Source organism: Ambystoma mexicanum, chromosome 2q, assembly GCF_040938575.1.
Source record: "Ambystoma mexicanum isolate Mex_15411 chromosome 2q, UKY_AmexF1_1, whole genome shotgun sequence".
Lineage (NCBI taxonomy): Eukaryota > Metazoa > Chordata > Amphibia > Caudata > Ambystomatidae > Ambystoma > Ambystoma mexicanum.
In genome coordinates, this window is record NC_090924.1 from 717,163,632 (window position 1) to 717,177,452 (window position 13,821).

Below are 13,821 nucleotides of genomic sequence, written 5' to 3' on the forward strand. Positions count from 1 at the left end.
GTCACCCTGAAACGCAAATGTAGGGTGGCTGAGAGGAAATGTGTGCTTCTGGTACATCCTCTGACAAACTGGCCCGCCGCTTGTTCCAAAGGCAAAACCGTCTGTCTGTCCTCACCAAGAAGAGAGCTCACATCCAAGCCCGCATCTCTGCGGCATCTAACAACTCGGCTGAACTCTTTAAAATCTGCAAGAAACTGGCCAATCCTGCTGGCTGCAGTTTCTACCTCTCCTGTTGTCATGATCTCTGCTTCCAAAAGGTCAGGGTTTTCCCAACTCCCTTGGAAGCAGATCCATAACCCAGGTTCCGAGTGCCAACCAGTCCCAATTGGGACCTTTTGGACCCAGTCCTGGCGACAGTGGCACCAGGCTCATAAATATGCCCAGTCCCAGCGCTGGAAGCGCCGGGCTCATAATGCTTGGGTGGACTTACCTGCAGCAGACCATGCTGCTTACTTGCCTGCCAGTTGAGCCTCTGATCCTCTTCTGTTTGGAACTACTTTTCCTATTGGGTGGGGCAGGAGCCACTCCCTAGGTTCAGAACACTGGAACTCTTCTGGAAAGCAGGAACTCTTTTCTTACCTAGGCGTGGCTGTGGAAGGAGACACCTAAGCACTACAGGAGGCTATTTAAACCACACCCGATGGATGAATCTTGCTTTGTGTTATTCTGCATCCTCTGCAGCAGAACGCTCATCGTGTCTTCTGCATCTGATCCTGGGCCTAAGGAAAAAGGCTTACCATCCTGAATCCAGTCTTCAGCAACACCTATAAAGACAAGAAAGAACAGGTTAGCATTACGGTCTTCAGTGACAGCGCTTCTCTTACCTGGTCCATCGGCTGTCACCAACGCCTAGCGCTGCATTCCGGCATCTGAAAGACAAAGGCTTACCTACTCTTCGTGCGCTCCGGAGGTCTTCGCACTGCATTCCGGCATCTGAGAGACAAAAGCTTACCAGCTCTTCGCACGCTCCGGAGGCCTTCGGCGCTGCATCCCACATCTGAAAGACAAAACAAGGTGCGTTTAAAGACATTGGAGAACTTTAATACTCACGTGCCATTACTCCTTTCCACATCTAACCCAGTGGGTATTCCGGCACCCTACAGCCGCTCCGAACTAGTACCTGCAAAATAAAAAGACAGTTAGAGCGCATCGTGAAGCAGGAAACAAGCGCTTACTTACGTGCTTCCAGGCGCTTCCATTCATCACACGGGCTCCATCTTCAACTCACTTCAGCCCGTCATCCGCCATCGCCGGAACCCTGCAAAAACAAGAGACATCATTACTAAAGACTTTTAAAGACATTAGAATTACTCGAAACTTACCGTTCGTGCAGTAAACGACAGACAGCAGTCCTCTGAAGTCAAGAGGCCTGCTCCCCTTATCCAGTGAAGAAACTGGTTACAGCACCCTGCCCCGAGGCAGATGGAGAGCACGGCGTTCACTTACCTAAGGTGAGAGCGTTAACCGTTGGGGTTCTACAGGAGAAGAGAAAGGGAAGAAGAGAGAGACATTCAATAACCCAGTTCATTAATCCCATAATTTCTATCTGCAGACATCTTACCCTTCGAGTCAGACATACAGTGCACAGAGGTCCAGCCCAAAGAGCCAGCCGTGTGTTACACATCACCTTTGAAGATACGGTATACGCCCAGTCAAGACCGGCGCCTCTACGGGAATCAGGTGAGCGTTACAGAACGCAAAGCCTACCGCAAAACTCCCGTCCAGGCGCTATGGAAACCTTGGATACCGACCAGCTAGCCCAGTTACTTGGGGAACTAAGGGCAGAAGTGCATGCAGCCCGTCAGGAAACGAACGCTCTAAGAAGGGAACTGATTATTTCCAAGGAGCGAACAGATGATCTCGCTAGACAATTGCTACAGTCACAAGCCGGACAGACCCCGTTACCCGCATCTGGGGGAAATCTTCCTTCTACATCCTCTATGAATCCAGTGCAGATCAACCTACCTGGGAATGTACCTCTGGCTCCGCCCGAACGATTTTCTGGTGACCCAAAGAGGTTTGCAGTATTTATCAATCAGTGCCGGTTGCATTTCTTATGCCGGCCAGCAGCCTTTCCAACTGATCAAGCTAAAGTAGCTTTCGTGCTTTCGTACCTTAGTGGCAATGCGGCAGACTGGTCGATCCCTCTAGTAAATCAAGATGATCCGGTCCTCCATGATTTTCAAGCTTTTCAGCTCAGTATGGAAAAACTGTTCGCAAGACATTCACAGGGGCAGGCCTTGGACAATGAGCTTCTTTCGTTGCGACAAGGTAATCAAGACCTTTTGGCTTATATTGCGTCTTTCAACAGACTGATAGTGGAAACTCAATGGCCTGAGGACAAAAGGATTGCGCTGTTTTATAGAGGTCTACGTGGAGAGCTCAAAGATGTGTTAGCCCAAGTAGTGAATCCCCCACAAGATTGTTCGGACTATATAGACTTAGTCGTTCAAATAGATCACAGACTGCAGAACAGGAAGGCCGATCTTTCCAAGTTTGATGCTCGAGTATTTTCCAAACCGCCAACTCCTTCCAAAGGAGTAGACTCCGGGGAACCCATGCAAATAGGGGGCCTGAAAGGTCCTCTAACACAAAAGGAGCGGGAAAGGAGAAAACAGTTGCAATTATGCCTCTATTGCGGAAACTCAGGGCACTTTCTTCGAGACTGTCCGGTGAAACCTGCCAAGAAGGCAGTAGGAGCTGCAGTTACCAAAGTTACAAACTCTGAGCAGGGAAACGACCTCGCCCGACAAGAATAGAGGTCCTCTTGCCGAGCGTGAAAACCAGTTCCATGACCTCGCATTTCGTGATACCTATGGTCCTCATTAGCCCTGATAATCCGGATCGATTACATGCAATTGAAGCTTACGTCGACAGCGGTGCCATCGGCAATTATGTGGATCATGAAATGGTTTTGAGGATGAATCTAACTCTTTGTCCCAAGGCTGTAAAGGACATCATTACTACGGTGGATGGAACGGAGATAGCCTCCGGACCAGTAACGCATACCACTCAAGAAGTGACGCTAGTAAGTCAAGATGGACACCATGAGAAGATCGTGTTCGATGTGATCAAGGCTCCTCAGTTTCAGATTATTCTAGGAATACCTTGGTTAGAGAAACACAATCCTCTGATCGATTGGCGAGCAAGAACGGTCCAGTTTCCAGAATGTGTCTCTACTTGTCACCCTCCACCTGGTGTTGCACTGGCAGCAATTTCTTCAGAGACTCCCCAGTTACCTCCCGAATACCTAGAATACCAAGATGTTTTCCGGAAGGACCAGGCTAACTCTCTACCTCCTCATAGGTCTTATGACTGCCAGATAGACCTGATACCTGGATCTACTCCTCCTTGTAGTAGAATTTATGCCCTCACCAAGCCTGAGAACCTTCACCTTCGACAATACCTGGATCAATACCTGGCAAATGGGTTTATTCGTCCTTCCAAGTCCCCTGCTTCTTCAGCTTTGTTCTTCGTTCCAAAAAAGGAAGGAGACCTTAGAACTTGTATAGATTATCGCTCCCTGAACCAGATCACCGTCAAGAATAGATATCCGTTAACTTTGATCCCTGAACTCCTGGACCAAGTCAGAAAAGCATGCATATATACAAAGCTGGATCTTAGAGGAGCCTACCACTTGGTACGAGTAAAAGAGGGCGATGAATGGAAGACGGCCTTCCGCACCAAATATGGGCTATTTGAATATCAGGTCATGCCCTTCGGACTTTGCAATGCCCCGGCCGCCTTTCAATATTTTATGAACGATGTCCTCAGAGAGCTCATAGATGTGTGTGTTGTTGTTTACATTGACGACATCCTCGTTTATTCTTCATCGGAATCTGAACATCGGAAACACGTGAAAATGGTCCTCGAAAGATTGCGTCAACACAAACTTTTCGCTAAGTTGGAAAAATGTGCTTTCAACGTGACTGAAGTTGAATTCTTGGGATTCATATTATCACCTGGCGGAGTGCGTATGGATTCAAAGAAGGTCGATGCAGTTCTCAAATGGCCATCACCATCCTCCGTAAAAGGTGTGCAAAGCATGTTAGGCTTCGCTAACTTTTACCGCAGGTTTATCCCCGAATTTTCTCGAATAGTCCAGCCCATCACTGCCTTGTTAAAGAAAAACAAACGTTTTGAATGGTCTACCGAGGCGGAACAAGCTTTCCAGGATTTGAGACTAAATTTATCTCTGCACCAATCTTAAAACACCCTCGCCCCGAACTCCCCTACATCGTGGAAACTGATGCTTCAAGCCTTGCCATGGGGGCAGTTCTATCACAAAAGGACCCGGTAACCAATCAGTTGCATCCCGTGGCATTTTGGTCCCGCAAATTCTCGCCTCCTGAAATCAATTACACGATTACTGACAAGGAACTTCTGGCTATCAAGTCTGCCTTTAAGGCTTGGCGGCATTACCTGCTGGGGGCCCGACACACCGTTACTGTGATTACGGATCACCGAAACCTGCAATATTTGAAAACCGCAGAAGCCCAATCCTCTAGACAACTCCGTTGGGCATTATTCTTTGCCGAGTTTGACTTCATAATTACCTATCGACCGGGTACAAAAAATGGTAAAGCTGATGCCCTTTCTCGGATGGGAGTGGAAGAACACTTGATCAACCCTAAACCTGTACCAATCATTCCCGAACAAAGAATTCTGGGTGCAATCGCCACACAATCCATAGAGGAAGTTAAGGATAAAGCCAGGCAACTTGTAACTCCAGCAGACATACAGAATTGGCATCTGCAGGGAAAGGACTTTGCAGTAAAGGACAACTTATTGTATTTCCAAGAACGATTATACCTGCCCAGCACAGATTTACAGAAAAAAGTAATCTCTTGTTATCACGATTCTTTAATGGAAGGACATCCCGGTATGGCCAAGACCTCAGAAAAGATCAAGCGCTACTTCTGGTGGCCGTCTTGGAAAAAAGATATCAGAGACTTTATAATGTCCTGTGGAGTATGCGCCCAAAACAAGAGTCAAAAGGAAAGACCAGCAGGCCTCTTCCCCTATTGACATCCCACCTCGCCCTTGGCATACGCTTTCTATGGACTTCATCACCAATCTACCTCCATGCTCCGGATATAATACGATTCTAGTAATCGTGGACTTATTCTCCAAGATGGCGCATTTCATTCCGCTCAAAGGCTTGCCAACAGCAGCAACTCTGGCCCGAGAATTTCTCGAAAACATCATCCGACTGCACGGTTTTCCTTCGGTTCTAATTTCGGATCGAGGTAGTCAATTTATTTCTAATTTTTGGCGAAGTTGCTGTCGGTCGGCTCAAATTGATGTGAGACTATCGACCAGTCACCACCCTCAGACCGACGGACAAACCGAGAGGACCAATCAAACTCTGGAACAGTATTTACGCTGCATGCTGCAACAAACTGAAAAAACTTGGAAAGACATCCTTTGGATAGCCGAATATGCCTACAATAACTCTGTCCATTCGGGAACTGGGAAAACCCCGTTTTTTCTTTTATACGGCAGTCACCCTCGAACCTCGGAGTTGGATCCCCTCCAAGATCTTGAAACACCAGCAGTAGACTACCTGCATTCTACAATCACCCAAGCCTTTAAGGAAGCTGTTTCTCACCTTCAAAGGGCTAAAGAACAATACAAGAAAGGAGCAGATCAACATCGGAAGGAAGCCCCCCAATATCAAGTAGGGGATCAAGTCTGGTTATCCACCAAATATCTACCTCTAAAAGGGCCACGCACATTCAACCCAAGATACCTTGGTCCCTATTCCATCACTACCATAGTAAACCCAGTAGCGGTCAAGTTGGACTTGCCCCCGCACATGAAGATACATCCGGTCTTCCACGTCTCTCTATTAAAACCCGTGCAACCTCAAACCCGACTAACTAAATCTCCAAAACCCATCCTAGTTGATGGAGAACTCGAGTTTGAAGTCAAAAGCATTCTGGACTCCAAGATCTCCAAATCTAAACTATTTTACCTAATTGACTGGAAAGGCTACGGCCCCCAAGAGAGATCCTGGGAACCTGCTGAATATGTCCACGCTCCTCGCCTAATCAAAAGATTTCACCGAACATTTCCTGACAAGCCAAAACCCCCGGAGAAGCCCGGTTTGGGAGGGGCCTTGAGGGGGGGGTACTGTCATGATCTCTGCTTCCAAAAGGTCAGGGTTTTCCCAACTCCCCTGGAAGCAGATCCATAACCCAGGTTCCGAGTGCCAACCAGTCCCAATTGGGGCCTTTTGGACCCAGTCCTGGCGCCAGTGGCACCAGGCTCATAAATATGCCCAGTCCCAGCGCTGGAAGCGCCGGGCTCATAATGCTTGGGTGGACTTACCTGCAGCAGACCATGCTGCTTACTTGCCTGTCAGTTGAGCCTCTGATCCTCTTCTGTTTGGAACTACTTTTCCTGTTGGGTGGGGCAGGAGCCACTCCCTAGGTTCAAAACTCTGGAACTCTTCTGGAAAGCAGGAACTCTTTTCTTACCTAGGCGTGGCTGTGGAAGGAGACACCTAAGCACTACAGGAGGCTATTTAAACCACACCCGATGGATGAATCTTGCTTTGCGTTATTCTGCATCCTCTGCAGCAGAACGCTCATCGTGTCTTCTGCATCTGATCCTGGGCCTAAGGAAAAAGGCTTACCATCCTGAATCCAGTCTTCAGCAACACCTATAAAGACAAGAAAGAACAGGTTAGCATTACGGTCTTCAGTGACAGCGCTTCACTTACCTGGTCCATCGGCTGTCACCAACGCCTCGCGCTGCATTCCGGCATCTGAAAGACAAAGGCTTACCTACTCTTCGTGCGCTCCGGAGGTCTTCGCACTGCATTCCGGCATCTGAGAGACAAAAGCTTACCAGCTCTTCGCACGCTCCGGAGGCCTTCGGCGCTGCATCCCGCATCTGAAAGACAAAACAAGGTGCGTTTAAAGACATTGGAGAACTTTAATACTCACGTGCCATTACTCCTTTCCACATCTAACCCAGTGGGTATTCCGGCACCCTGCAGCCGCTCCGAACTAGTACCTGCAAAATAAAAAGACAGTTAGAGCGCATCGTGAAGCAGGCAACAAGCGCTTACTTACGTGCTTCCAGGCGCTTCCATTCATCACACGGGCTCCATCTTCAACTCACTTCAGCCCGTCATCCGCCATCGCCGGAACCCTGCAAAAACAAGAGACATCATTACTAAAGACTTTTAAAGACATTAGAATTACTCGAAACTTACCGTTCGTGCAGTAAACGACGGACAGCAGTCCTCTGAAGTCAAGAGGCCTGCTCCCCTTATCCAGTGAAGAAACTGGTTACAGCACCCTGCCCCGAGGCAGATGGAGAGCACAGCGTTCACTTACCTAAGGTGAGAGCGTTAACCGTTGGGGTTCTACAGGAGAAGAGAAAGGGAAGAAGAGAGAGACATTCAATAACCCAGTTCATTAATCCCATATTTTCTATCTGCAGACATCTTACCCTTCGAGTCAGACATACAGTGCACAGAGGTCCAGCCCAAAGAGCCAGCCATGAGTTACACATCACCTTTGAAGATACGGTATACGCCCAGTCAAGACCGGCGCCTCTACGGGAATCAGGTGAGCGTTACACCTGTCCCTTCCCAGGCCCTCTGCACGGCACGGGCTTCTCATTTCATCTCAGAGGAGAGTGGCCCGCTGATTGAGGGCTAGGCATGTTTAGACCTCTTAACTTGGTGATATTGCAAATGTTTATTACCTGCCGGAGCAAGGGCAGGGGCCTCTTACTTTCTGCCCAAATCGAAACTCTCACTTTAGCTGTGATTGACTCGCTGGCTGTTTCTACGTGACCAGAAACTGGGATGCTGAAGATGCACGTATGTTATTGATATGTAAATATAGGCCAATAGCTGCTCACCATGTCTGTAGAATTAAGGTTGCAAGACTTTCGAGACTTTTCAATAGCAGTGTGGACTAATCGCATCATACATGTCAACACGGCCCATTCCATTCAGGGGATGGTTTGTAACACTGATTTGAAATTGGGTAACTTCAGGACTACAAATCAGGGAAATCGAAGGGGGAAAACAGAACTGGACTGCCATCTGAATAGGATGGGGTATGTTGGCAGGACTTTTGGACAGGTCCACACAGGTTGCATCAGAGAGGGGACTGCAGAGAAAAGGCCATGTGCGCTGAGGCCGCAATCTGCACAGATGGTTTGCTCTGTGTGTGTATATCTGTATAGGATCAGCTATGCGTGCAATTATTTTCTCTCACTGTATGTACCAATCTTGCTTGTTTAGCTATCACCATCCTGTATTCCTACAGCAAGCAAAGTAAGCATACTGTAACTAACTGTAAGTATGTACCCGTCACTGTTTCCAAAACAACTTGGAGCAGCACTGGGGTAGTAGTCAGCCTTCAGCTGATGCCAGCCTTCAAGGCGGGGGAGGAGGTTGTGTCCGCTGGTATATTCCTAGCTGCTGTAAATCACTGCAGAGTGTGGGAAGCTTTGAGTCCCCTCAGCATCACTGGGACGAGTGAGCGCAGCTATGAGGTGCTCTGGTACTACTGTGGGAGGTGAGGGAGGGGGCACTAGTGTGAGTATTTGTGGGTTACTTCTGTTTTAGTAGTTTGATCAGCTGTGACTTCAGTCAGCCAGTGAGTTTGCAGTTATTCAGACATCAGTGCAATTTATCCAGAGCTCTCAAGATCCCCCTGCCGTTGCGTGAGGCCATCCAGTCCCATTTTTTCCCCATTGAGTTCTGGAACTTTTCGTTTTTTATTTCTGATTTGAAAGATGGAAAACTACAATCCACAGAATTCCAAGTAAAAACAGGTCTGGACTGCATTCTCATGCATGACCACGGAAAACCTGAGCGCTCTGAGTAAATCCGCCTGTGAATCACCCCTGTATCACGGTGTGGGTGCAGCTAGGAGTCACTCTGGTATCATTGTAGTGAGTGTACCTGCGTGTTATTCGGGTACCACTGTGGTGAGTGCAGATCTGAGCAATTCAGGTATCACTGAAGTGAGTACAGCTATGAGTCAATCGAGTGAGTGCAGCTGTTTGTTACTTGGTTATTAATGGACTGAATGCAGCTGTGAGTCACTCTGGTAGCATTGGAGTGAGTGCAGCTGTGTGTCACTCTGGTGCCACTGTAGTGAGTGCAGTTGTGAGCCACTCATATAAATAGAGGGAATGAAGCTAGTAGTCAACCTGGTATCACCGGAGTAAGTGCAGCTGTGCTTGCTGAAAATCCCACGCTGTATTTGTTTATTGTGGATTTACACGAGCGTGGGGTGACGCGCTTGTGTAGAGAATGTGCAGAGGTAGGGTGGGTGCAGCAGTTGTGGCAAACGGCAGGTGGCATTGATCTTTGTAAAGTGGAGGTGATACGGGGGGAAATGATGGGGCACCAAGTGGGTCATTGGGTGCCAGTGGTTGCTACTATTGGTGCCTTGGGACGTGCTAGCAGTGAAAAGATAATATGAGAATAAAGTGGTTGGATCTGACAAAAATACTTACCCCTCCCCTTTCCCCTGTTTTCAGCCCATTGACAAACAGGACGGTTGCCTGAAATCAAAAAACCATCAATGTGGTCGTAGAAGGACTGGTCCTCAACCCTAAAATACACGGTTTCTGGAAAATATACACCACAATACACTGCAATGAACTGCACTACACCAAGGTGAGTCAACGGGTGGGGAGAGAACACAGTAGGTCCCAGTATGCAGCAGCGCACTAACCCTTGCCTCCCCCCAACGTTTGCTCCGGGGTATGTCAGTCAGCCACAAACGTCCGTTCTCAGTTCAGTTTACTTCAGATTGCTAGACACATCAAGCAACAAGTGACTCGGAACAGCGACATACAGGATAATTGATTTTAAACAATTGATGAGAGTATTGTCATGTCTGTCCACAGAACCCATTCAAAGAAATGGTACTTTTTGATAGTAGCTAATAATTGAAAACAAAATCACTAAACGTTTCAGCCACATATGGTAACATCTTGTGGCATACAGAGCATATACTTGATAGATTCATAGCAGGCTTGAAACCAAAGTGCGTTTAGTGTTTCACGTATGCGCATACCTGTTATCCATGATGAATGCCTACATTTTACTACACATTTCCTGGGTCGGCATCTTGGAGTATAGAAGATATCAAAAGAGCATAGTCTTTATCACAGCATTTTTCCAATGCATATACATTATACAATAGGTCTTATAAAATAAATGAGTGAATGTGAAAGTGACAATTATTATGATTGGCTAAAGCTTTAATAAAGATTTAAAATGTATTCCTGCAGCATCTTGTTATTCATCAACTCTTCTCTGATCTTTTAAAATGAACCCTAAATCTAAAACACCTACAAAGTATTTAGCTGCCAAAATGAGGAGCTAGTCTTGATCGTATGCGTGAATTTGATGTGGCATGAGGCATAATGTAAGAATATTGAACCAGCTCCATTGTGCCTATACATATAACATTGTCTCCCAATAGCTCAATTTTTTTTTCAAAATCTAGCAAGATGTTGCGCCAATCTGTACTGTTCTTCTACCATTTTAGCCAGTTAAAAGGAGTATGTATGTGTGATAAGCAGTTTGCTGTTTCACTTATCTACAATTCTGACTCAGCCTTTCATCCTCACTTGTTTGGAAAATTCAGTTAGAATCAATTTATCAGGTACTGACACATTTCACAAGCTGTTTTCTAACTGTACAGCTGTTCATCATACACACATTCCTTCTAATGTAATGTTATGTTATATGGCATTTCTATAGTGCCTACTTTGTTCTGTATAGCCTCAAAGCAGTGTGGGGAGAATGCCCTTGGAGGACCGAGGTGAGAGATGTGAGATTCGGAGGATTCTAGAATGTGTGTGTGCATTTTTAGCCAGTACGACGTTAGGTAGGGTGCATCTAGCTCCCTGCTAGTGACCCATGGGGATCTGGATAGTGGATGGGTGCTGTGAAATACTGTCAGGAGAGTAGGACTTAGCTGCATTTTATTGACAGTGGAGATGTGTGTTGTGAAGTCGAGAAGTGGTTATTGCATATGTATGCAGGTGGTTGACTGTGTGCCGAGAGGGATACAGCTATATTCCAATGTGATGGAGTGCTATACATATCAGTGATCAAGACTGACATCTAGTTGCCATGAGGGTATGCAGATCATATCATAAAGATTAGCTGGAATCCTAGGTACCATCTTGTTGTCTCCTCAGGTGACTCATCTGGGGGCCTTCACCTCCCTGTCTGGGATAATTCACCCAGGAGGTGGAATATGCCAGTCAGGATGCAAAAGGGAAGAAACAGCTCTTGAGAGCCTCCAAAAAAGTGAGGTGATCCTCTATGCGGAGGATGCTCAATAGAATTGAGTTCCAGAAAGTGGGCGATTAGACAGAGGAAGAATATACCCCTGTTCTGGCCGATTCTGCAACTGGGATGACGAGGAGGAGAGCTGTGCCTGATCGCAGGTTTCTGGTGGGCCTGTAGGGTGTGAGTTTGTGTTGCAGATATTCTGTTCGTTCCTGTATTGTGGAGTGCTCGGTGGGTGATGCACATTGCCTTGAAGGTGGATCGTCACCCGATCGGCAGCCATTGAAGGAAACAGAGTGTGAGTGTGATGTGTTCTCTAGGGTCTAGAGCAAGAAGGAGATTTGTTGCAGTGTTTTGTACCCATTGGAGTTTGATAAGTTGTGATGTGGTGGCCCCCAGGTACAGGGAGTTAGCATAGTCTAAGCATAAGAGAAGAGGATGATAGCCAAGATTGCGGCGACTCAGTGTGGGAAGTTCAGGCAGGGGAAGATGCATCGGGGGATGCGTAAGTGAAGGTAGCAGGTTTTTGTCATTGAGTTGATGTGATGTGATAGTGTCAGGTCTGAGTCGATAGTGCATCCACGGTTTTTACTGTGTTGGAGGTTGGGGAGGAGGGCTAGGCCTAAGGAGTGCGGCCAAAGGGTGGGTTGGGGTAAGAGGGCCGTCTACCCACAGATCATGATTTCAGTTTTTCCAGGCTTGAGAAGGAGATGGTTAGCAGTCATCCCTGGTCGATTTGTGAGGCATGACGTGAGGTCAGAGGAGGTGGAGGAAGAGCCCTTTGGGATCTTGAAGATGATTTGGGTGTCATCTGTGTAGTTGTAGCAAGAGAGGTCATGTGAGAGAATGAGTGCACAGAGAGGGCTCAGGTGGAAGTTAAAGAGCAGAGGGGAGATAGAGGTGCCCTGTGGCACTCCAATTGTAAAAGGGCAGGGAGACGAGGAGAACAGAGGCATGTTTATTATATGGGATCTGTTGGAGATTAAGGAGAAAATCCACTTCAAAGCTGCATCCCTGATGCCGAGAGAGTGGAGTCTGTCCGTGAGGATGTGGTGGTCAATGGTATTGAAGGCTGCCAAGAGGTCGAAAAGAATTAGTGTGGTACAACCTTCTGACCCTGAGGTTCGTTTGAGATCATCCCAGAAAGAGACTAGGCATGATTCTGTTCCATCATGCGGGTCGAGAGCCGGATTGGGCAGGGACGAGGAGGCAGTTGGTTTCTGTGAAAAGGCATAGCTGGATGTAGGCTGTTCAGTCAATTAGTTTAGCTATGAATTGCTTGTTTGAGATAGGTCTTTAGTTGGTCGGTAGAAGAGGGTCAAGGGTAGGCTTTTCGGGCAGGGATTTGGTTAGCAAGGTCTTGAATTCTGCTGGAAAAGTGCCTGAGTTGTAAGGAACTCATGGTGGCAACAGTTAAGACAGGCACAAGTGATCACAGGTCAAGGGTGTTTATTGAACTTTATAATGGGTCAGATGAACACCTAATCTAAACCTAAATCTAAGATGGGAGCAAGCTACGGCCATCAAATAATAATAAGGCAGTCCTAGTGGTGTTTTGTCAAATAAAAAAAGGCCTGTACTAAAAAAAAACTATTTCCAATCCTTACTGCTACATTACAAAATGAGTGTGGGATATTGTTCACCAGAAAAGTCAGGATGTGATGGCTGGGTCTCCTTTCCCCACGTTTTAAGCACAGGACAAGGCGAGACCTCTGAGCACAGCACACTCCTGGGCCTCATCAGTATGAGGTTCACAGTTCCAGTTCAATGATATAAAACCATTCAGAGGCTAAGTCTCTCTCCTGACAAAGTCTCTTGCCTTATAAGGCCTGCTGATTCACAAGGACAAACTAACAAAAGTTCTCTCAGTGACTTTGCACCTTGGGCAATTGCTCTTCGCCCCCAGGATCTCCCTCCGGGTTCACTACGGCTTTTCTATAACACAGTTTATGTATTTCTACCACAGTTCATGTATTGTTCCTTTTCATCAGAAAGCAGAGTTTTCGTTCTCCTTTTTTTTCTTTTGGCATCCCTCTGTCGGGTTCACACTTGCCTTCTTCCACAGTTCACATTCTTATCCATGGTTTCCTTCCCCTAGCTTTCCTCTGGCAATGGGTCAGAGACTTTCGATTGTACAAGGGATTTGAAGTAACCCTTTTAAGACCACTGTGACACCTCTCGCCACCCCTTCCTAGGCCCTTCTGGTTCTTGTAGCTTCAAAACGGGTCCCGGGCAGAGTCTTTCAAATGAGCAACCCCTCTGCATCTGGACCTCAACTGGGTTTTCTTTAAAGTTCAAACACACAAGTTCTTTCTATTTCAAATTCCTTATGTTCAAAATGTTGCTACTTGCAACCTTGGGCTCAACACAGTTCGGTTTGCTATCATCTTCCTCCGACTCACTGGCTGTGCTGAACCCATTGGCCTCTCTGATCTCTGGAATCAAGGATAGTACCACGGTAGCCAGCTTGCCTCGCTGCCTGTATTATCAATGTGGGAGGCCCTAGGGTACCGTTGATATCTGCTGCTCCA